General features: G+C 47.6%; 1 protein-coding gene and 1 non-coding gene across 2 annotated transcripts in view; one reads left to right on the forward strand and one right to left on the reverse strand.

Moving 5' to 3' along the window:
* LOC101152909 (uncharacterized) overlaps window positions 1–21,815 on the reverse strand; it is a 158,736-nt gene that overhangs the window by 76,423 nt on the left and 60,498 nt on the right. The window lies entirely within an intron of this gene.
* TRNAC-GCA (transfer RNA cysteine (anticodon GCA)) lies at window positions 9,664–9,735 on the forward strand. The gene has a single exon. It is a non-coding gene; the product is annotated as a tRNA-Cys (tRNA).

Genomic DNA, 21,815 nt, shown 5'->3' on the forward strand with positions numbered 1-21,815 from the left:
AAATCACCCTACTCACCCCGTGAGCTGTAGGAGAATGTCCCTGGACCTGCCCCAGGTTTTTCGTGTTTTTTTTTTTTCCCTTCAGCTCTTCCACGTGATTCCTTCCCCTCTCAAGTAACACATCTCCTGTCCTAGGGGTGGACTCGTGTTTTATGGGTCTGCAGCTTGTGTAATCAGGAAGAACATTATTAAGAAAAAGCCTCATAAAATTACAAATTTAGAAGGAGGCACAGAGCTGGTGCAGGAAAGGCACTCTGAAGCTTCCTTAGCTTCACTGTAATGTCCTGGATTAAAAAAAAAAAAAAGCCAGCAGGGACATCAAACATACCCAAGCCTTGTCTAGGCTGGGACACGTGCACCACGGAGATTGTAGGGGGAACTGGGAATCAGGAGACCTGTCAGTTCTGTCATTAACCAGTCAAGATCCTTGGGCAAGTCAGTCAGCCCTTGCCTCACATGTAAAGTGAGGAGATTGGAGTAGATCATTCTGCAAATGTCCCTGAGTCCAGCCTTCCTTTCACCACTTGATACGGGACCCAGTAGAAGACCACTGCTTCCTCTCTCACTGTGGCCTTTTTGCGGGTCACCCTGCATGATAATTTACCTCTATTATCAAGACAACAGTGTGTTGGCAAGTCCCTGCCACGTTGCCTGGAAGAGCTACTCCCGGATTACCTTGGAAAAGGGCCTTATTCCTGTTTGAGGAGACAGAGGTGTTATCTCCATGGCAATATGGCCCCTAGGGGAACTAGTGCTTTCATGGTGTGTCCCATGGTGTGTCCTGGAGGATGTGAGCAGTGGGGCAAAGTGCGGTCTGGACTTAAGTGACCATCTGTGCGTCCCTTGAAGGAATTTAACATCATAGAAATCACTGTGGAATTCAGTGTTTCCCAGGTCCTCGGACCAGAAGTGGAGAGGAGTGGCTGGCTTTGCTGCCTTCTGAGAAGGTTGCCAGGGCTACAAGGCAAAAGGCCTGTGGGTAAAGGAGAAAATTCCAGTAGAAGGAAAAGACAGTTCACAGGAAGGGACAGTTTACCAGCTCCTGTGACAAGAGAAGAGGCGGGGCCTTGGCACAACTGAAGAGGTGAAAACGAGCTAACCCAAGTGTTACTCCACGTGTTCCTTCTAAGAGGGACAGGGCTCTGCTTGCCATCAGAAAGGTCACGTGGGAGGCTGGACGCAGTGGCTCATCCCAGAGCTTTGGGAGGCCAAGGCAGGAGGATCGCTTGAGGCCCCGAGTTTCAGACCAGCCTGGGCAACATAGTGAGACGTCTGCTCTACAAAAAAATAAAAATAAAAAGTATTAACTGGGTATGGTGGCACACACCTGTGGTCCCAGTTAGTTGAGAGGCTGAGGCGGGAGGATTGCTTGAGCCCAAGAGTTGGAGGCTGCAGTGAGCTATGATTGTTTCACTGCACTCCAGCCTGGGTGACAGCAGAATACCCTGCCGCTTAAAAAACAATGAAAGAGTCAAGTGGGGTTGTTCTCCTACATTTTTTGGTCCTTGAAACTAGGTTAACACTGGTCTTTTTAAGGCTTTTGGGGATTCCAAAATCTACTCAGCTACCACCTTCTCACTATTTCTTGGAGTTGCTCCTTCTCCATCATTCTCCATGTATATTAACTGAAGTAGAGCTGGAAGAATCATCTTTTGTCCTAGATTGCAGTTGTGTTGAAAGTGCCCTGAATGGAATACTGGGCCAGGAGAGCCAGACGCAACTCTGTCATTAAGTGTGTTAGAAAAGACACCTCAGTTACATGGAGTTTCTTTTGTAGGTGCCCACCATGACAGGCACTAGAGGTTGACTCTGAAGGTCATTCTAGCAGTGCTTTTCCAGGCTGCTGCCCCAACCCAGGGACTCAAGGCAGGGAAGACACAGGATCCGGGGTACCTGAGGAGGAGAGACTGCCTCTTGTTATGCACAAGGTCAGTGAGTTTTCACTCAGGCGGGTCTGGCAGCTCCTATGAGCTTCTGTTTTGAAGTGGCAACTCATAGGTTCCTGGTAATCTGGGTATGACTATAAAAGTCAAAGATATTAACTAACCCACACAATAGCAGGATACAGTATAGCCCGGGGGGGGAGTATTGGACTGCAGATCCAACAGGACACCAGTTCAAATACAGATAACCCCTCTGGCTTTTCAATTTTGACATTTTAAATAGGTGCCTACATTTTAACTTCTTTTCTATTAGACACTAGGGTAAAGATTTCATTTTTTCTGGAACCAGCAAATGGTGAGGGTAGAATGTGGTGGTTTTATACATTTTAGGGAGACATGAGACATCAGTCAATATGTGTAAGATGTACATTGGTTAGTTCTGGAAATGTGGGACAACTTGAGGTGAAGGCAGGACAACTGAAAGCAAGGAGGGGGCTTCCAGGTCACAGGTATATAAGAGACAAATGGTTGCATTCTTTTGAGTTTCTGATGAGCCTCTCCAAAGGAGGCAATCAGATATGCACTTATCTCAGTGAGCAGAGGGGTGACTTTGAATAAAATGGGAGGCAGGTTTGCCCTAAGCAGTTCCCAGCTTGACTTTTCCCTTCAGGTTAGTGATTTGGGGGCCCCAAGATTTATTTTCCTTTCACACTTAAGTGTACAGTACTTGAAACTGGACCTGGGGCTGGGTGTGGTGGCTCACACCTGTAATCCCAGCACTTTGGGAAGCCAAGGTGGGCGGATCACGAGGTCAAGAGTTCGAGACCAGCCTGGACAACATGGTGAAACCCCATCTCTACTAAGAATACAAAAATTAGCCGGGCATGGTGGCACGTGCCTGTAATGCCAGGTACTGTGGAGGCTGAGCAGGAGCATCTCTTGAATCTGGGAGGCAGAGGTTGCAGTGAGGCGGAGGTTGCAGTGAGCCAAGATTGCGCCACTGCACTCCAGCCTGGGCAACAGAGCGTGACTCCGTCTTGGAGAGAAAAAAAAAACAAAAACAAAAACTGGACCAGAACAGCATCTTCCAGGAACAAAGGCTGTTTCAGCATTTCCTAGTTGTCTTAATTTTTCCCCTTTTTCATCCAGGCATTCCCCCTGGGATGGGGTGGTATCGGTCTTCTAATTCCAAGACAAACCACGAGGATTTATAGCTCAGTGAGTGAGCCCATATAAGGCCAAGAGAGTCTGCAGAGGATGAAATGTCAACAGGTTAAAATATAAGTAAAGTTCCATGTTGTGTTTAAATTTGGTAACTATCAAAGGCAATTTTATGTCATATTTAAGCTTTAGAAGCAAACTTCTGCAGAAGGGATTATTGAATTATATCAACCATCTCAAAAGCTAAAGGATGTGATGGCGTTCTATGCTTTGGAGAACAAACAGCTTTTTTGGTACAAAATGTCAAAATTCATGGAGGTTCAGCTATACAGCATAGAATTCAGAAGCACAATTCATGATTTTTAGTATCCGTTACACTAATCACCTTTTATGAATCTTTTTCAGAACTACCTAAAATATGTTTACTAATTCTTCTGATTTATATGAACAACAGAAGTTTCTACTTTAGATAGGTTAAAAACAGGTTCTTGTAATAAAACTATGTGACAGCAAGAAAGTCTTACTATCTTTACACTGAATGGCAGGAAAACACAACAGAGAAGCAGGCATTGAAGACAGAGCCTGGTCAAGTGTAGTGTCACTGGAGGCTCTGCCTAATTTGACCATTTAGCAAATGGTGCTTTGCTCTACTCCCCTGAGTTGAAAATATTCTGTATCCTGTGACCTTTCTTTTTAGTATAAGATGTAGGAGCCTGAATAACAGAACTTCTTTTATCTTTGGTGACGTGCTTTATAATTTTCCTTAAAGCAGATTCCTTTTGTTAACAAAATATTCGAATTTTTTATTTAGTACTTTTTTTTCCTCCAAAAAGTGGCATTGGTAACTCAAACAAGAAATGCTAGAGGGGATGGACACCCCAATCCCCATGATGAGCTTATTTCGCATCGCATGCCTCTTCCAAAACAGCTCATGTGCCCCATAAATATATATACCACTTTGTACTCACAAAAACTTACATTTTTTAAGAAGTGGCTTTTGCTGTTCCAGTTTCACACTTAGAGCTTTGGCCTAGAACTTGGGTACTTGCCCCTTTCCCGTCCCTGCCCTCCAATGCCTTCTGATAGTGAAAATGGTCTCTTGGGGCAGCCTCCTTCCTGTATCCCCATTACTGTTTTAGCTCCTCCACCCAAGCCCGCCAGCCCTCCAGCTACTCTATAAACAGTCTCCTTCCTCCTTAACCTTGCCCTGGGAGTCTGCCTTTTTATCCCTCCTTGTACATCTGAAGGCCAGCTTTCCCGTGAAGCCATCCCTCCCCTTCAACCTCCAGAACTGAGAGGGTGGGGTCACCTTCTCAGCCTCATTCTCCATGTTGCCCCCAAACCCCAGCTCCTCCACCATCCTTCCCTGCTTCTCTCTCAAAGCCATCTCCTTTCACCACGCTCTCCTCTCCACATTCATGTCTTCTCCACAAACCTAGTGGAAATTTTTAGAACTAGGCTAACAATCGTATTTTCCTCACCTCCTCCTGCTTTCATCCTCGGGAATGTCAAACTCCAAGGTAATGTGCTTCCAATGCTAAGGCCTCCCAAGATTTCCATCTTCCTGGCTCTAGGAATGTTCACAAACTCCGTTCACTGCGGCTTTCAAGGTGTGTGGTGAGGCAGAGGTTCAGAGTTTTCCACCAGTGTCTTCTACCCTGCCTTTTGGTTATCAGCTGAGCACATGGCTTCCCAGAAGAAAAACTGCATTTCCCAGACCCCCTTGGAGCTGTGAGGCCATAGGCATAAGGCTGGTCAATGAGATGCAGGTGAAAGTGATGGGTGTTCTTATATGGAGAGGTTTGTCTTTCCTCCTTCCTACTGGCTGGGAGGTCGATGAGATGCTAATGTGGGTGATGGCATGCTGGAATGAAAGCCAAGCCAGCCAGACAGCCACAAAGAAGAAATCGGGTTCTTGACCCTATGGAAAGCCATGCCTGGACCACCTAGCTGTGGACTTTTATGTGGGAGAAAAGGAAGCTTCTGGTTTGTTTGCTTGTTTTTGTTTTGCTTCCATCCTTTGTTATTTTGGGTGTTCAGCATTCATAGCCAAACCTGATCATCACTTAAACTATTCCCTTTCAAGATCTTAGAATCAGAAAAGTCCTTTTATGACACGTTTTCTGATGTTTACATGTTCTTACTGTTACCAAAAATGTTTCATTATCCTCATTTTGACCTTAATCTTGTCTACCTCTCTCTGTTCCCATGACCGCAGGGCCACCTTGGGGCTCAGCTATCTGCCTGCCCATTATTGATCCCATGTTTGGCCTCTCAGTCATGATTCCAGCTCCTTTGAGGGCTTGGTCTGTGGTCTATCTACCTCTCTCATGAGCCCTTCTGCTTCCGCGGATACACACGCCTTTGGCCTTTCCCACCTTTGCTCTGGTGGCGCCAGTCTTTGGTGGAGTAAATTGTAGAGCCAGGCAAATGGTCCCACTGCAAATCTACACCAGTTTCACCTCAACCAGTGCCTCTCTCTAATGAGCAATGATTCTATTCCTTTCTAATTCACCTCTTCTCCATTTCCCACAGTGCCTGGTTCACACTTCACCCTTCTTCCCAAGTAATGATTCCCACCCTACCTCCTTTATTCTCTTTGGAAGACTTTGTTTTCTATCTGACTGAGAAGACCAAGGCCATGGAGGCCCCCCAGCATCCTCTGCTCTGCATCTTCACCTTCTCCTCATCCCCTCCAGGCTAAGAGGAAAAGCCTGCCTGCTCCTCTCTAGAGCACATCCTGTGTTCTTTATCCACCCTTTGGCTTTCCCTGGGATCTCCTTCCATCAATATATCCTCTCTTTTTTATTGACACATTTGAGCATATTCATATATGTACTGGCCATTCATGATATACAGGGAACCCTACAGGCACATCTTTGCAGCAATTATGGTGAACTGTGTGTGCTTTGATAGACATACAGGTGCCATGGAGCATGTGGCAGGGGTCCCACCAATCAGGAGGGTCAGGAGGGCTTCCCAGGAGAACACCCACCCAAGTGCTCCACTTCACTGAGACTGTGCTTGTCACAGTCCTTGGTGACCATGTGTCATGGGTGATTCTCATCTTTAATTCAAGCCCTCAGTAGCATTTTTTTTTTCAATCGACATTGGGGCTGTCACTCTTTTTCTGTTGTTTTCTTTGTACTTCTCTGCCACTTTTCCTCAATCTCTTTTGCTGGTTTCTCCTTAACATCCCCATTTTTAAACATTCGAGGGCCCAGGTCTTAGTTCCTAGACCACTTTTCTTTTCACTCCCACTTCCTCAGTGCTCTCATTCCATCCTGCGGCTTTAATGGGATGATGACCCTCAAATTTATATCTTTAGCCAACACCTCCCCTTCGAACTCCAGCTTCATTTTTGACATCTCCATTAGACCATTTAACAGATGGATTCAATTTAATACATCACAGATTGAACTCCTGACTTCCACCACCCCCTCAAATTTCATTTCTGCTGCAATGAAAATGGCCATCTCAGAGAATGGCCCCCCCATCCCGCCGGGTGCTCAGGACAGAAAACCTTGGCATTATCCTTGACTTTTCCCTTTCTCTCACACCCTGCTCTCAAATCATCAGCAAATCCTGTTCACACTGCTTCAAAATATATCCAAAATCTGACCACTTCTCATTGCCTCCACCATCAGACAAAGCTGAAATCATCTCTCATCCAGGTTATGGTGACAACTTCCTGAACTTGTGTCCCGGCTTCCATACATGTCCTCTAGTGCCCTCAGGCCAGCCAGAGGACGAAATCAGCTTATGTCATTCCTCCGCAAGAAATCCTCCAATCACTCCCATCTAATCCAGAGTGGAAGCCCATGTCCGTACACAACCTATCCCAATGGTGAGTGAAACAGACATGGGCTCTTGAAACTAGAGGAATAGATCAAGATGTACAAATGTTCACAGAAGTTAAAAATGGAAAATATGAGAAATACTAGATGGTAAGATGCAGGGATATTATAAGACTATTACTGGGATATCAAAGCGATTGCAGGAGGTAAGGACACTTTCCTTGAGGAAGTGATGTTTCATTCATGGCGTACTGGTAAGGTAAAATATTTGTGGTAGTTATTATGCATAAGTAGTGTGTATACCATTGGGGCTGATGTGAAAAATTCTCTCTCTTGGGTAGTGTGGCCATCCTGCTGGCTTTTTCCAGGGCACCTACTGTCCATTTTAGCCATAGAAGCTGGTGCTGGAGTTCACCTCCTTTGCCCAGCTAAGGCTTCTGCACAGTGAGATGAGGCAGGTAGTGACTCCCGCCCCAGGAAACTCTCACTGATCCCTGTGGTCTCCTTGGGCTGCCTCTGTCTGTGCCTTGTGTGTGTTTCACTCTCCCAGCCCCTTTTAGGACCCCCTGAGAGAAGATCATTCTAGAGATTCTATTATCTAGACAGTCTAGATAGTCCTAGATATGCCCTAGCCTGCCACGTTGGGACACCTGGAGCCAGTCTTCACCACATCATGCCCACCAGAGGAGACAAGTTCTCTTTTACGAAGATGGAATTTGCCATCACAAAAGAGGCTTGCCCGTCCGCTCTCTTCTTCCTTGCTGAGGACAATATTGCATAGTTTCCGGAAGGTGGGGCAGGGAAATTTGAGAGGAAAATTTGCCCAACTGCCTTCTTTTCATCTATACTTTTACTTCCTTGGCCTCTTAGGTCTTCTTACTACCTCTGGTTTTCTGAAGAGCCACCCCCTGGCAAGGTCAGTCATGCCTGGAGTTCCCATGCCATGTAAAATTGTCTGTATGCTGGTACGAGGACTCCAACTATTGCTAACCTTCTAGTCTCCTTACAGTTAGCACATTGGTCTGAGTAATTTATGTAATTTCCCTATTGGAAGCTTAGGGCAGTTTCTGAGGGGAATTCTAATGTAGGAGGAAGAGGGGACTCTGGGGTAGGGTGGCCACAGTGTGCAGTTGATTCCTTGTTGATGTTCGCTCCAGCATGAGCTGCACACCAGCTGGCTACTTCCACAGGCACACTCAATGCAGGAAGCCATCTCCTAAGGACAGTCACTGACTCTTTTTAGGGCCACCACAGTGAGATCCAGACTGAGAAGACAGGCGCTCACCTGGTACTTGGGGTCGTAGGACCATTTCAGGCAGAGAGGCCTTCAGATTCCTCCTTCTTCATGCAGGGGCCATTGGATTCGTACAAGAGCTGCATTAGTTGCTCTCTTTCTTGCTCTTCAGGAGGGCTTCCTAGCAACTGCCCTGCTGCCCCCACCCCAACTCAGCCATCTCTCTCATACAGGGAAGACGACTTGTCTATTTCTCTTGCTGTATATGTGGTTTTATCACTGAGCAGGGGACTTATCTCTTCCTTGATCATCTTCCTCGACGTATGACTAGAAAGACCTTTCTCTGCCTTTAATAATGCTGACACCATCATTTTGACCTGATTGTAAGCCCCAGCTGACTCGGGAGGGCAGCATTGGCATTTTTATTTTTACTGATTCCTGCACAGTTTATACACCTCCTTGGGCATGGTACTACCTGACTATACTAGGTCCTCACCATCTGAGAGGCCTCTGGGGAGGCAGTAGGTCAGGGTGGAGAAGGCAGGTGTGGAAGAGGGTGCTGTGGGACTCAACTCAAGTGTGGCTGAGGGACAGGGGGTCAGGGCCTGGGTGCTGGGCACAGGACACAGGCAGCAGGGATGCCCCTGGCCCATTGTGGGTGCCTTTTGCCCTCAGACTCACCACCCCCATGGTGATGTTCCAGCCGGGTGGACAGTGGACAACTGCTGTGTGAAAAAAGAGTGACAGCATCAGAGGGGAGGGGCTGAACACCGGGAGGGATGAGAGCTGCCTGGAAGGAACGGGGCAGAGGAACTGGATGAGAGAAAGCCTGGGAGGATCTGAAGAAGGAGGAGGAATTAGGACAATGCCAGCTGCAGGAGGCAGAGAAGACTTCCTGGGGAATATTTTATCAATTTCTCTCTTTTATTTTTAACCACCCAGAAGGCTCAGTACCTGGAAGGCTGGAAACATGGACATTGAGTTATCACATGTAAATCGGAAAAGAGAAGATTCCCCCACCCGCTCCCTGGTTTCTTCACCTGCTCCCAGGGGGTTACCATTAACTATTGGTCTATTATCATTCTTTTTTTTATGGCCACACAGTATTCCATGGTATATATGTGCCATGGTTTTGTAATACTGAGTATTATTATTTAAGTAACTTTCTTTTACAAAAGCAATTTGCTTATCACTTGGCAAATTATCATGAACAGTATTGTATTGTCAAATACAAGTCCCAGACACAGGCACTAGGCCTCCTTGCAGTGCATGGGAAGGTGGTGTCACCCAGTTAGAGTTCTGTCCCCAGTCTAGCACACCTCACATGATGCTCAACAACTGCTACTGTCAAAGAGGATTATCTGGATGACTTGAAGGGTCTTTCCAGTTATAAAGGTCAACAAGGCCACCAGGGTGTCCTCAGCCAGGTCCACACAGAAGTGATGGGAAAAGAAGTGTTAGTGACAGGAGGGAGGCCAGAATTCAGAGAGACAGAACTGGCCTGGACATCCCAACCTGCAGAGCTGAGTCTTGTTCTTGGTGTGTCGACACATGAAAAGGGTGTTAATTACACCCTCTCCCTGGGCCTGGGGGTATAGCTCAGGGGTAGAGCATTTGACTGCAGATCAAGAGGTCCCTGGTTCAAATCCAGGTGCCCCCTACCCTGTTTCACTTTTAATCACCAAAGTGGGTCCTGGATTACATGCTCCTCTCGGGCTCTCTCTATTGACCCAACCCTGGGCAAGACATGACCAGGCCTGCTGCCCCCTCTGCTCCTACTCCCCATCTGCTGAGCCCTCAACAGGCCCAACGAGATGCCCGCCTGCACCCCCTCCCCCACCCACCCCAGTCCCCAGAAATCACCCAACTGACTTCCAGTTGAAAGTCTAGCACTAAGAGGCACTAAATTTGCACCATGGACCTCTTGACCTGCAGGCAAATGCTCTTCCTCTGAGCTAGAAACCCACTTCAGATGAGTTCCCAATGGACACTGCTTAAGGATGTGGCCTGCCCAAGGGAAGGATACTCCTGAAACCCACAATAGTTTCTGTTTACTCCAGGTCAGGTCCCATGTCCTAGCAGACCTATCTCATACCAACCAACCCTCTCTGGCTATTGGCTCTATCCCTCTCCCACTGACCCCTCATTTGAGTCCCAGAGCCTCCTCTGTACTGTGTGGTCCGTTCTCCTCCTTCTGTCTCAAGCTGAGTGCATAAGCTTTGACATCACTTCTTGCTGGAATGATCATCCACTACATCTCTCCTTCCTTTGCCTCTTCCTCATGGACATTCATTCTAAAATCAACCCCCTCCACCCCACCCTCACCCTCACCCTTTAGACAACGGCTGGATTTTGCTTCTTTTCTTTTCTTTTTTCTTTCTTTTTTTTTTGATGGAGCTCATTCTGTAGCCCAGGATGGAGTGCAATGGCGTGATCTCTGCTCACTGAAACCTCTGCCTCCTGGGCTCAAGCTATTCTCCTGCCTTAGCCTCCCAAGTAGCTGAGATTACAGGCATGCGCCACCACGCCCAGCTAATTTTTGTATTTTTAGTAGAGACGGGGTTTTGCCACGTTGGCCGGGCTCGTCTCAAACTCCTGACCTCAGGTGATCCGCCCGCCTCGGCCTCCCAAAGTGCTGGGATTACAGACGCAAGCCACCCCCCCGGCCCTTTTTTTCTATTTTCTACCTTTTCCTCCTCTTTTATCCCAAGGCCAAATTCAAGGCCTTGGACTGCGGGGCTGACCCTAGGGGAGGTGGAAGCTGCCCTCCTGGTGAGCAGCCCAGTTGTCTCAGAAGGTGTCACTCAGCAGGTCAGCACATATGAGGGATAGGGATTGGGCGTAAGCCTGTCTGTCTGGGGGTCCAAAGCCCAGGCCCAAAGGGGCTTCTCAACTGGGATGAGGAATCCCTCCCTCCAGTGGCTGAGCCACGGCCCCAGGCACGTGAGAACACAGGCAAACCGGGCACCTTCCCTGGCAAGACACATCCACAGGGACACTTTGGTGCTGTCCCTTGCTGTAGTCAAAGGCCACGTAGATTCCAGACTTGTGGCACAGGGGTCCCGATTGGTGGGAAAGCCCCTAGATATTTTCTGTTACTACAGTGAGTGGGCAGCTTTGGCATTTGGTGGGCAGCGGCCAGGGCTGCTGGGAGTTCTATGAGACACTTCATCAGCTGGGAGAGGAGGCTGCTTTTGCTGTCATGGAGATTTGGCAGAGTTTGGAGTTTGTTTGGATGTTTGTTGTGAATTCTCCACATCTTCTCGTAAATTCTCTCTACAGTTCTTGGATTGGTGTTCTTTCCTGAAAAATGCCCCAGCCTTCACATGAGAGCCCAGGGAGGCTGTGCATTTAACTGAATGCAGCAACTGCAAGATCCAATTTTGCCTCTGGTTTTCTGCTATGACACATGGGAGCCTTAGAGAAGATTCTCTCAGCATAATGCTGGAAGCTCTACGAACCCTTCCGTGCGTTGCATGGAGAAGCTGGGCCTTTGCTCTAGCCTAGTAGTTCTCCATGCATTAGAATCGGCTCCCTACCTGTAGCTTCTCCTGTTTTATGGCAGCTGGATCTCTTGCCCTCAATGGGCTCCATTGCAGCCAATCACAGGCACCAGTGTATGTAGCTCTTCCGCTGTTGTGAGCCCTGGTCTGCTGGATTCCCATCCAGGAAGAACCAGCTGGATTTTTATTGACTTCAGTACAACTAGATCTGGCAACTCCAGTGTCCTCCCACATACCCATTTCTCTGAGGATCTCTTGCTTGCAAATCACACCTGGTACCAATTTCTGTTCTAGGCACAGACACAGGCACAAAACTAGAACCTGACTTTGTCTAATGGAAACAGATGAAACCATCGCTGACAGTACCAGGAGCTCACAGCACTGATGGGAAGGTGTGAACCTAGAATCACGGCAAGGTCACAGCAGAGAGCGTGCTGGCCAGGGGTCACTGCAGCCCTGCCGGATGCTGGATGCAGCTGCTAGCCCTGCTGCTAGACCAGAGCTCTGCCATCTTGGGATGCAGTTTATCAGCCCTGCCCTGCACATCGTCCAGTCCACATTCAACATCTGAGCAGGCCCTTACCACCTGAGGTCGAGGTGGGAGTATTTGGCACACCTATTTGATGTAGCATGTTGCAGAGCTATGCTTTCCCCCAAGACTCACATTATTTTGGGTTCCTAAAGTCATATAATAATACAAACATCCACCTCAAGCCACAAGAGAGGGACTGAGTCAGCACCAGCGGGCTGGGTGGCAGCACCCGTTGCCTTCCTCCTAAGTTTTCAGAACAACAGCTGGCTCAGGGGATAAAAGCAAAAGAGCTAGGGGACAGCTGGATTTGAGCCAGGGACCTCTTGATCTGAGTCAAATACTCTACTCCTGAGCTACATTTTCTCTCTGCTGTAACTTAGGTTTAGCATATTGACCACTGTGGCCTCACCCACAGACTCCAGCACACTGTAACTTCCATTTGCAGCTCTTAGTCTACCCCTGGCACCCAGCAGATTGATCTCACTACACACTGCCTCTTTGGGCCATGAGCTCACCCTGTCCTGTGCTTCTTGTGAACTCCAGAAGTCTCCTCCGCCCTGACCTGAGGTTTCCCTCCCTCAGTACCCCTCTGGGGTCACCACCACTTCCCTCACCCCAGGACCACTGGATGCGCTTTTGGGTTTCTCTACCATATACTCCTCTGCGGTCTTCTTCCCTCATCCTATGGCCAAGACTTGGCAGGGTCTGCAGAGACTTGCTTGACACTGTGGGAGACATTTGTCCAGAAAGGCTGCCATCTCCATGCTGGGCCAAGATGCAGCCCCATCTCTCACAGGAGGCCCCACACTGGCAGGTCAGCACGGCTGGGGAGGCACCAAGCCTGGATATCTGGAGGACTTAAAGACCAGGCCCTAAGGGCCTCTGAACTAGGACTAAGGACGCTCTCTTTGTCCTGCCTAAGCCCTGGCCTCCCTGGCAGCAGGACAGACCACAATGAAGGGTGTGCACCTTTTCTCTGTCAGGCAAACCTGTAGTGAGGGATGCCACTGCCAGACCATCCGAGCACCTAAGACGCCTGATGGATGCCAGGATCTCAGCCACCCCGGGGGCTACTGATGATGTGGCAAAGATCTGTTAGGAATGGATTCAATAATTCTTATTACACAGACAAGTTCCATGTGAGAAAGAAAGAAAGAGTGAGAGAGAGAGAAAGAAAAAGAAAGAAGAGAGGAGAGAAAAAGAAAGAAAAGATGAAAGAAAGAAGAGAAAAAGAGAAAGAAAGAAGAAAGGGAGAGAGAAAGAAAAAAGAAAAAGAAGACAGAAAGAAGAAAATAAAAAATACTAGTTTTCTTGAAAATCTCATGTCAGTACCTCCTGGCCTCTTCTTGAGTACATTATAGATTCTCAACAAATGCTTGTTGACTTAAAAATACATAGAACATTTAGGAAACACAAATAAAAGTCAGGAAGAAAACAAATACTCCTATAATCACACCAGCAAAATAACTCCTGTTCAGAGGTCTGTTTCTATTCTTCCAAACTTAAAATGCACAGCCCTGGGCAGAGGACTGAAGTGCTTGCTGCCACAGGGTTGACCCAGGCCCAGCTCCTTGGTGCTGTCCCGTCAGCTCCCTTTCTGTTGGGAGCTGCCTTTCTCCCTTAGCAGTGTCCCCTGTCCTGTTCTGTAAGCATAAGAATTTTGAATTTAACAGCAGGCATATCCCTGAATTTATCTTCCTTTTATATCAAAATTATTGTAATTCTTTAAAAGGTGGTAGGTACTTTCATACGGGGCTGCTGGGATGAATTGCAATTGGGGTATCTTTTCTGGAAGGCTGCTTGGCAATAAAAATGTTTAAATATCTGCATTTGCTTTGTCTCATATGAGTGTGTAAAAATGTACATACATGGTTGGTCATTGTAGTGCTCTTTGTAAAAACAAAAAAAGCTGCGCCGGGCGCGGTGGCTCACGCCTGTAATCCCAGCACTTTGGGAGGCTGAGGTGGGCGGATCACGAGGTCACGAGATCGAGACCATCCTGGCTAACACGGTGAAACCCCGTCTTTACTAAAAATACAAAAAATTAGCCGGGTGCTGTGGCAGGCACCTGTAGTCTCAGCTACTCGGGAGGCAGGAGAATCGCGTGAACCCGGGAGGCAGAGCTTGCGTAAGCGGAGATCGCGCCCCTGCACTCCAGCCTGGGTGACAGAGCAAGACTGTCTCAAAAAAAAAGAAGCTGCATAGACACACATTCTGTGTAGGTGCTGAGAACTCCATGAGAAGACCATTTGAACGGACACTGTGTGTGGCTCTGCAAGCTATGAAGGCAGCCACTGCCACCCAACATGTGGTGGTCAAGGGCAACTTCTAGCCTCTTCCCCTTCATCCTCAATTTGAAGTAGAGAATTCATTTTAGCTATAGCGTCTGTCACTGGTTGACAAAGACATGCAATTAAAATGGTTTTCGAAGATGCCAGAGCTCCAGTAAATAAAGTGCTTCTAAATAATGTATTGAAGGGGTTTTCTCCTAACCATTGTGTTGGTGGAAGCTATGGGGCTGGGAGTGACGGCATGTCACATGAATTTAGTACATTTGACCTTTCCAGTCTCTTCAACTCTAGAGTTGGCTAGGCATAGTGGCTCACTGGCTGTAATCCCAACACTTTAGGAGGATGAGGCGGACGAATCACGAGGTCAGGAATTGGAGACCAGCCTGGCCAATAGGGTGAAACCCTGCTTCTACTAAAAAATACAAAAATTAGCCAGGCGTGGTGGTGTGCGCCTGTAGTCCCAGCTACTTGGGAGGCTGAGGCAGGAGAATCGCTTCAACCTGGGAGGCGGAGGTTGTAGTGAGCCAAGATCGCGCCACTGCACTCCAGCCTGGGTGACAGAGTAAGACTCCCTCTCAAAAAAAAAAAAAAAAAAAAAGTCTAGAGTTACTGTTCAGGGGTTTGCTGGCATCTCAATTTCATCTGTCTTTGAACAATTTTGATTTCTGATTTTAATCAGCAAGTTGAGCAAATAATAAAATAATCCCCAGCTGCTCCAAGTAAGACATCAAATGCAGAATTCAAGAGCACTAAATGCAGTAGAATTTAACTGTTTCCACCCTCCTTAGACAAGTGCTGTCGAGAAATCACTTCTGCACACATTCCCCAGATTTTTGGTGCCATAAATCAGAATAGTCGTGATTATTTTTGTGTTGAAGCCTCTACCTTCAAGGTGTGACTTTGTAATTGACTCTGTTGGTATGCTAAGATTTTCTCAAATTATAGATCAAAAGAAAAACGGAGGGTGTGGTGAGGTAAGAGGCGGAGCAGCGCTGGAACAGGGGCAGCAGGAGAAGCAGGGTTGTCTTTAGCTGGCAGAGGAGGTGCAGAAGACTTCATGTTAGGTATAGTTTGGGTTCTACACATCTTCCATGGATCCCCGTGACCATTCCTGGGGGTCTCACTCTTTCCAGATCAAAGCCCCAGATGTTCTTCTTTTTAATTAATTAATTAATTTGAGACAGAGTCTTGCTCTGTCACCCAGGCTGGAGTGCAATGGCATGATCTCGGCTCACTGCAACCTCTGCCTCCTGGGGTCAAGCAATTCTCCTGCCTCAGCCTCCTGAATAGCTGAGATTACAGGTGTCCATCACCACACTCAGCTAATTTTTGTATTTTTACTAGAAACAGAGTTTCACCATGTTGTTCAGGCTAATCTCAAACTCCTGACCTCAAGGATCCACCTTGGCCTCCTAAAGTGCTGGGATTACAGGCATGAGCCACCGCACCCGGCCCAGAGTCCTAGATGTTCACACTAGGAAGGCTGTAACTGAGCAATCTTGCAGAATCAAACACTGCCTTTGGCTCTCTGCTAAGCCTCATGGCTGCTAGAAAGGAGAGATTTTGGTTCTTTTCATTGGACTTTTTGTTGTTTCTTTCTCTAAGCTATCCCAGTACATCAGCTACACTGCCAGCTTCCAGTTCAATAACAAGAAGCAAATGTGTATCTGGAAGCCTGGTCCCTAGTGGGCACTTCATTCCAGATGACCACCAGCAGTAATTTTCTTAGTTATTTTGCCAGTGTGGGCTATAGGTTATACCATATTCCCAGGCCCAAAGATTAACTGGATTGCCTCCAAATTTAGCCTCAGCCAGTCTGGATAATCAATACCATTTTCATAATGGTCTGTTGCCTGAAACCCACTCCTGACACCAACTTATGTAGCAGGTAGAAAATTTGGGTACACAGCCAGGTGCGGTGGCTCACGCCTGTAATCCCAGCACTTTGGGAGGCCAAGGTGGGCGGATCATGAGGTCAGGAGATTGAGACCATCCTGCCTAACATGGTGAAACCCTGTCTCTACTAAAAATACAAAAAATTAGCCGGGCATGGTTGCAGGCACCTGTAGTCCCAGAGTACTCGGGAGGCTGAGGCAGGAGAATGGTGTGAACCCTGGAGGCGGAGCTTGCAGTGAGCCGAGATCATGCCACTGCATTCCAGGCTGGGTGACAGAGCGAGATTCTATCTCAAAAAAAAAAAAAAAAAAAGAAAGAAAAAAAAGAAAATTTGGGTACAAAACCAGAAGCTAGCTTTGACTACCTGAAACAGACAAGGTGACTGTTGTCAGGCAGTTCCTAACACTGAAAGAAAGCCTGGAACAAGAGGCTTAGGAGTTGGGCAAGATCCCAGAGGCACTCGGCAGCCATGCTTTAGTCAGAGTCACACCGGCACAACGGGCTGTGAGGAGAGACTTCACACTGTTCTGAGCATTAAGGTGTAGGGAAAAAAAGAGAGTGACTCCATACTGGATCCATGCCAGAGCTACCGCACCAGCAAAATAAACTCTAAACTCTTTTCATTTCTGTGTTTCACTCACTTGATTACCAAAGTCTGAGTGACGAATTCCCCTACCCAAGCTCGCTGGAGATGTCAGACAGCATCTCCATCTGCCGGAGATCCTCCATGCACCCAAGACCAGCTGTGTCAGAACAGCCAGGTGGCAGGGCTGCTTGCGCTGCCCCTGCCACCAGCTGGAGGGGTTTCTCTTGCCCTAGGCCCTATACAAAGCCTTTCGGGTGGGAGCAGCACACCATGGGTAGTAACTGTGGTCTCTCAAGCCACCTCTGATGGTGGTGGCAACCAGGGCAAGGTGCAGGATGTGGTCTTTTCTGGGATATTCTGATGTTACTCAAATTACTGGATCTCCAGGAGCTTCACAGATACAGCAGAGCCACCAATAATCCCCAATTATGTGGATATTTCCCACTCCTCAGTGCAGTTACCAGCCAAATGGCTGAAGGGACTATTATGGGAAATCAGGCAGAAGGATTCACTGTTAATGAGTGGGTATTTTGGCAGAGTACTTTTCTCAAGCTTGGCTTTCTCGCCATCAGAGAAGGCAGGTTCTTTGAGCAGATTCAGACCTGGGGAATGGGTCAGAGGCCAGGAACCTCCATTGTGCCAGCTATGGTGGTAGTTCAGGTCTATGCATCCAGGGGACCACGATGGGCTCCCCATTCTCAGGCCTAAAATCCTCACCACTGATGAGTCACAGCCAAGACCTGTATGGCACAGACCACAGAATAACACCCAAACTTCACTTCGGGCTGAAGTATCACAGTGCTTGGCCTCTGACACCCTAGGATCCTCCCAGCCCCACTGAAATCAGGGGCTCCCTTTCCACTATCATCCCTCTCACTAGCATCTCTGTCCACACAGAATGGCTACCAAAATTATTTTCAAGAATGTAGAAGTGCTGCCAGGTGTGGTGGCTCATGCCTGTAATCCCAGCACTTTGGGAGGCCGAGGCGGGCAGATCACGAGGTCAGGAGATCGAGACCATCCTGGCTAACATGGTGAAACCCCGTCTGTACTAAAAATACAAAAAATTAGCTGGGCGTGGTAGCGGGCGCCTGTAGTCTTAGCTACTTAGGAGGCTGAGGCAGGAGAATGGCATGAACCCAGGAGGTGGAGCTTGCAGTGAGCCAAGATTGTGCCACTGCACTCCAGCCTGGGCAACAGAGTGAGACTCTGTCCCAAAAAAAAAAAGAATGTAGAAGTGCCACACATCTATGTATTTTTCAAGCCAGGGAAAGTTACATGTGATAAATCCACTCCAGCTTACCTACCCCCTGAAGTCTATGGATTCTTTCTACATTATAGCAAGAAATCCCTAGTATCTCAAATGCATTTAGAATTGGCCTCCTGTGAATCCAGGCTTAGGTCCACCAACTGAGCAAACAGGTTTATCCCAGCTGCTCCAGCTATGGTGTTTTAAATAGAATTTTAATTGGGTACCCTCCTAATAAAAAAATTCAGACTCATTTAAAATTATACTCTTTCTACTTTATAAAATACTCCAAGAATCCACATCTACACATGTTCTTGAGGTTTTTGCTGACATACATTAGTCAGTTGGAAATCATTTTGGTGTGTGAATCTTCGTCTCTCAGCAACAGGTGCCCAGGCTCAGCTGAGATCTTACTCTCACCGTAGGTCAAGAGACAATGAGGGGTGGGGAAATTGATCTCCTGCAGTGAAAACCCTTCCCTCTGGGCTGGTCGGCTTTCAGGCAGGAAGAAGGGGCAGCCTTGGACATTAGGTAGAGTTGGTGATTTGGGATAAATCAAGTCTTCCAAATGCTCCCATAAGTCCACCTTACAATTCCTGAAGTTCCACTCTCTTAATCACTGACCTGTTTTCAGCTGGGAGAGTGGGGGAAGCTGCCAATTCCACGGACATCACAGTTTGGCACCCACAGGGATCAGCCTTGGCTCTCATTTTCAGCTGTTTCGCTTATTCGGTGGCAAGACATCAGACAGTTTTGTGATACAGACAGAAAAAGGCCTGTGTTTCAGTCTACGTGGAACAGATCATACAGGGTGACAGGTGAGCTGACTGTTTGCTTTGTTTAAACTGGTAGGACCAGCCACCCTGCCCAAAGGCCACTCATAATCTGGCAACTACAAATTGGCCCTGAGGGAACTGCAGGCAAAAGTTACTCAACTTTTCTACAATCTGATATGGGCTTCTGGATTTCTATCCCCCCAAACTACCTAGATTTTCATTACCTTCAAGTTTAATGAGGCCAGATTCCCAATCCACATTCCCTTCATTTCCCTGAAATCACTTTTTACACATCCCTGGTACCAGCCAGGGCACTTTGATTAAAGAAGAAGCCATCTAAGGTGAGTGGAGACAGGGACATCGCTGACAGGATGGCAAGAAGCTCATGCACTTCAGAGAAGCCTGCAGAGCCAGGCTCATCAAGTAAGCAGGACCTCAGCCCACCCTGGCTAGGGAGCCACCACTGTCTCCACGATGGATGCTGGCTGCAGCCTCTGGCCCTACTGCCATTGCCAGAGCTCTGCCATCTCCAGAATGGATTCCAAATTCGCCCTGCCTTTTATGTACAATTTACTCAACATTCATAGTCTAATGTTTAGGGGCACATAGTTGGCCAAACATTAGCCATTACCAATTGTGCTGGTTAATTTTATGTCTTGGCAGGGCACAGTGGCTCATGCCTGTAATTCCAACAGTTTGGAAGGCCGAGGTGTGCAGATTGCTTGAGCCCAGAAGTTTGAGACCAGCCTGGGCAACATGGAGAAACTCCATCTCTACAAAAAATACAAAAATTAGCTGGGCGTGGTGGTGTGCACCTGTGGTCCCAGCTACTCCGGAAGCTGGGGTGGGAGGATTTCTTGAGCCCCAGGAGGCGGAGGTTGCAGTGAGCAGAGACCATGCCACTGCACTCCAGCCTGGGTGACAGAGCAGGACCCTGTCTCAAAAAAAAAAAAGTTTTTAAATGTGTCAACTTGGCTAGGCCATGGTTCCCAGACATTTGTCCAAACCAATCTAGATGCTGCTGTGAAAGTATTTTTTAGAGGTGATTAACATTAAATCCATAGACTTTGAGTAAAGTAGATTACCCTCCAAATTGTGGGTGGGCCTCATCCAATCAGATAAAGGACTTACGAAGAAATGTCTGCTGTCCCCTGAGAAGGAATTCTGCCCCCATGCTGTCTTCGGACTCGAGCTGCAACCTCAACTCTTTCCTGCAAGTCCAGCCTGCTGCCATGTCCTGTATCAGACTTGCCAGCCCCCACAATTGCATGATCCAACTCCTTAAAATCTCTACATATACACGCACACACACATGCATGCACCCTGTTGGTTCTATTTTCTCTGAAGAACCACGACTCACACACCAACAATCGGGGGGAGGAAATATCTGATCTTATTGTTTTCCTTAACCAGAGACAGGATCTTGTCTTCCACCAAGAGTTACACAATTGTGAATTCCCCAAATGAAATTAAGAGGGTTGAGATATGCAAGAAAAAAAAAAGTTCACCCCAGACCTATGAGCACTGATTTGGCTCTCAAGAAACTGGGTTTCTCTGGAGCTTCAGGTGTCAGGGGGAGCTTTCTAGTGAAGACCTGACCTGCCTCCTCTCTCTCCTGCTTTGCAGAATGGATCCATGTGTTGAAGAAAAGCTAAGAGTAGAACACCGTATCATGTTCAGTGAGTGAAAAGGAAATAGGGGGCCAGGTGTGGTGGCTCATGCCTGTAATCTCATGATTTTGAGGGGGCAAAGGGGGGCGGATCACCTGAGGTCAGGAGTTCAAGACCAGCCTGGCCAACATGGTGAAACTCCATCTCTACTAAAAATACAAAAATTAGCCGAGCATGGTGGTACGCGCCTGTAATCCCAACTACTCAGGAGGCTGGGGCAGGAGAATCGCTTGAACCCAGGAGAGGAGATTGCAGTGAGCCGAGATTGCGCCACTGCACTCCAGCCTGGGCAACAGAGTGAGACTCTATCTCAAAAAGAAAAGAAAGGTGAACTAGAGAAGGGGCACCTGGATTTGAACCAGGGACCTTTTGATCTGCAGTCAAATGCTCTACCCCTGAGTTATACCCCCACCCACTTACTTGTCTCTACTAACCATTATAAACCTGTATGGCCACACCCCTGGCTGTCACCATCATGAGATGCATACTTGCTCTGTCACCATATACCCCTTTCCTATTTTACACCTGCCTGCCAGCTCTACTTGTAACCAGCATTCTTCCTTCTTTAATTCTATTAAAATCACAGGTTTGCAGACAGAACATCCTTCAGACTCACCTAGAGAAGCAGGACTCAAAGAACTGGTTGCTCAACAGACCCTTTGGAGGTGAGGCTGGTCTGGGCAGAGCTGGGTAAAAGCAAAAGTTATTGGGCCCCACTTGAGGACTCCTAAGCCACACTCTCTGGGAAGGGAACTTGGATGACATGATTCTAACAAACCTCCTATACCACTCTGACACATAGTTTGAAGCTCCTGGTTTAAACTGTTCCCTTCCATGGTACAGATCTGGAAAAACTGATAGTAATTAAAATTGTGCCCAAACAAAATGCACCTGATTAATGACCAAGTCATGACTAGAATCCACATTCATGATAAAGGGCCTCTTTGCACTGAACACTCTGAGGCAGGAGTTGAACTGCCTTTTCCTTTCCTCTTCTTTCCTCTTCTCCTCCATTTGCTGAATCCCACGATGTGTCAGACGGTAGTAGTGACCAGAAGACAGGATCCAATCCATGGAAAAGTGGAGAAGTGGAGAATCAGAGAAATCTGTGGTCACTGGGACATGACACAGGACGGAGTGACTGCAAACACGTGGGCAGAGTGAAAGGAAGGGCCAACAAGTGACACCATCTTGAACCAGGGACTACTTGATATGCAGCCAGATGCTCTGCCCTCAA

This window comes from Gorilla gorilla, chromosome 6 (assembly GCF_029281585.2).
Source record: "Gorilla gorilla gorilla isolate KB3781 chromosome 6, NHGRI_mGorGor1-v2.1_pri, whole genome shotgun sequence".
In the NCBI taxonomy this organism is placed as follows: domain Eukaryota; kingdom Metazoa; phylum Chordata; class Mammalia; order Primates; family Hominidae; genus Gorilla; species Gorilla gorilla.